Source organism: Thalassophryne amazonica, chromosome 15, assembly GCF_902500255.1.
Source record: "Thalassophryne amazonica chromosome 15, fThaAma1.1, whole genome shotgun sequence".
Classification (NCBI taxonomy): Eukaryota; Metazoa; Chordata; class Actinopteri; order Batrachoidiformes; family Batrachoididae; genus Thalassophryne; species Thalassophryne amazonica.
In genome coordinates, this window is record NC_047117.1 from 25,979,742 (window position 1) to 25,982,986 (window position 3,245).

Consider the following 3,245-nt stretch of genomic DNA (forward strand, 5'->3'; position numbering starts at 1 on the left):
CCAAAAGATGGGCTGCCCAAAATGGACCTAACGGAAGCAGTAATTTTTTTAGACCTCCATCTGAACTCACCTGAGGAATCTCAGAAGAGTCTCTTAAATTACCAATATTTTATAATGCAGAATGTGTCTGTGGTTCTCACGACCTAATGCAATAAGAAGACACTGCTTAAAGAACATCGAGTGTCCTCATTCTTAGGAAAACAAATGAAAAGTGGAATGCAAACTGACTGAAGTTTTGTCAGTAAACAGTTTATCACAATCTAAAAAGCTGATTCCTGGAGTAACATTAGAGCAGCCTAGGAGAGGAATGTGAGGAGAAGGGAAGAAAAACCTCCACAGCAGAGCTAAATTATTTTAGGAGTTCATGTTTTTGGTCCTAGACATTAAATTTTCTTTAAAAAAAAAAATGGGCATACAGTACTGAGCAAAACATTTAACACAACTACTTGTAGAAGGAAAATACCTGTACTTTTTCCTCTGTACTCCCATAGACTGTATATACGGTACAGTACACCACCACCACAATGGAGTCAAAATGAAGCTTTGAAAATGTGCTCATAGTGTCGAAGCTTTACAGAATTATGTACAGCCGTTTTTATAAACAGTCCCTTCATTATCAGAGGTCATACAACTGAGTGAAAGACAACTTCATGGTCATGTGTGCCCTCATTATTCTGTGACAAATTAAGCAGTTCAAGGTCTGTAGTTGGTTTCAAGTGTTGAATCTGCATGTCAGTGCAAATGAAGGAGACATTATTAGGTTTATTTTGTTTTTCAGCCTATCAGACTGAAAACTGTAGGAGTGGCCAAGTCAATGATTTGGTACAACACCAAAAGGTCTGGAAGACAAAGTGGGTGACAGCAAAATTCTTTCTTTGGTGAAGAAAAACCTCCTAACATCGAGCCAAGTCAAGAGTACTCTGAAGTAGGCGAGTGAGACATCATCAAAGTCTAATATCAAGAGACGCCGAGATTATGAAAAGGTGCAGGAAAGGAACCGCTCAAGATCAGAAATGCAACATAGTGGAGGCAGAGCGATGGCACGAGAACATTTGGCTGCCAATGGAACCAAGTCACCGGTGTTTACTGATGATGTGACTACTGATGGAAAATGAGTAATCAATTCTGAAGTGTGTTGGGCTGTAATACCTGATGGGATTCAACCAAATGCTGTCAAAATTATATGATGGCGCTTCAAAGTGCAGATGGATAATGAAAGCACTTCTGAAGGTAAAGAAATGGAAAATTCTTCAATGTCCAAGTCAGTCTAATGACTTGGACAAACCACATTAGTTTAAACAAGAGTGAAGAGAGAAAAATCCACAAAAAAGCAGCGACTGAAGGAGGCTGCAATTAAGGACCAGCAAAGCACCTCAATGGAGGAAATTCAGCATTTGGTGATGTTGATGGGTTCCAGCCAGCAAACGATTTTCTACCGAGTGTTATCAATATTACTTATATTTAGAATTATGCTACTTTGTCCAATTTCTTTTGACCTTTAAAAATGGAAAGACTGTGTATAAAAATGACTAATTCCTAAATGGTTAATGTGGTATTTTTGTTCAGGGCTTTGATTTAAAGCTGAAAGCAGGGTTACCACTCTTTTCAAAAAATCTTTTTTCCAGGACATTTTCCATGATTTTTGCCTGACATTTCATGTGGTCTTGACCCTATTTTTATTAATGCTTTAATAATGATGTAGGACTTTAGAGGACATAACTCAGTTTAATTACGGTAGTGATGGGACAAACAACACTGGTGCGTCAGCACTATGCCGAGCGCACAAGAGTGAAACCTCGTATTGTTGCGTGTATCGCTTTAAGAAAAAAAATTATGAGACCGATATAGGAAGTGTGTCGTTTGGATGCGCCGTGCCAAATTGTGTTTATAAGGAAACAAACCGTGACATGTTGCGGATTTGTTGGAGTTTTACTGTTGGAGTTGGATTTTGGCTTGCCCTCACCTTCATGGATCGTTCAAAGAGGTTTACCCCAGTCTGGAATAAGTTAGATTGTTTTTTTTTTTTGACACCAAATAAGATAAATCTTTTTCCTCCTTTGGGCATTGTTTACTGTTATTTTTTCAATTAAATATGTTTGTACTCCTTTCTGGTAAGAGGTTTGAGTTGTTTTCAGATAAATTAATGTTTTATTTTATTGTAGGTGAAGTGTCGGCTCTGCTCCACAGAGCTATCTTACATCAATAAGAGCACTTCATCAATCTTCTTATTTGTCTTTTGGCTGTTCCCGTTAGGGGTCGCCACAGCAGATCAATCGTTTCCATCTCACCCTGTCCTCTGTATCTTCCTCTGTCACACCAACCACCTGCATGTCCTCTCTCAGCACATCCATCAACCTCCTCTTTGGTCTCCCTCTTCTCCTCCTGCCTGGTGGCTCCATCCTCAGCATCCTTCTCCCTATATACCCTGGGTCCCTCCTCTGCACATGTCCAAACCATCTCAATCTCGCCTCTCTGACTTTGTCTCCAAACCGTCCCACCTGAGCTGTCCCTCTGATATGTTCATTCCTAATCTTGTCCATTCTTGTCACTTCCAAAGAGAATCTCAACATCTTCAGCTCTGCCTCCTGTCTTTTTGTTAGTGCCACTGTCTCTAAACCATACAACATAGCTGGTCTCACTACTGTTTTGTAAACTTTCCCCTTCACTCTTGCTGATATTCTTCGGTCACAAATCACTCCTGCCACCTTTCTCCACCCACTCCACCCTGCCTGCACTCTCTTCTTCACCGCTCTACCACACTCTCCATTACTTTGAACAGTTGACCCCAAATATTTAAACTCATCTACTTTCACCACTTCTACTCCTTGTAACTGCACTATTCCACTGGGCTCCCTCTCATTCACACACATGTACTCAGTCTTGCTTCTACTGACTTTCATTCCCCTTCTCTCCAAAGCATATCTCCACTTCTCCAGACTAGACTCAACTTGCTCTCTACTCTCACTACAGATCACAATGTCATCTGCAAACATCATAGTCCATGGGGTCTCCTGTCTGATCTCATCTGTCAACCTGTCCATCACCACTGCAAACAAGAAAGGACTCAGAGCTGATCCTTGGTGTAATCCCACCTCCACCTTGAATGAGTCTGTCATTCCGACTTGCGCATCTCACCGCTGTCACACTATTTTTGTACATGTCCTGCACTACCCTAACATACTTCTCTGCCACTCCAGACTTCCTCATACAATGCCACAACTCTTCTCTTGGCACCCTATCATAAG

General features: G+C 41.0%; 1 long non-coding RNA gene across 1 annotated transcript; it reads left to right on the plus strand.

Annotated features, from left to right (window-relative positions):
• The first annotated feature begins 638 nt into the window (after window positions 1–638).
• On the plus strand, window positions 639–1,516 carry LOC117526458. The gene is made up of 2 exons (XR_004565290.1): window positions 639–1,255; window positions 1,306–1,516. It is a non-coding gene; the product is annotated as an uncharacterized LOC117526458 (long non-coding RNA).
• Window positions 1,517–3,245: the final 1,729 nt, after the last annotated feature.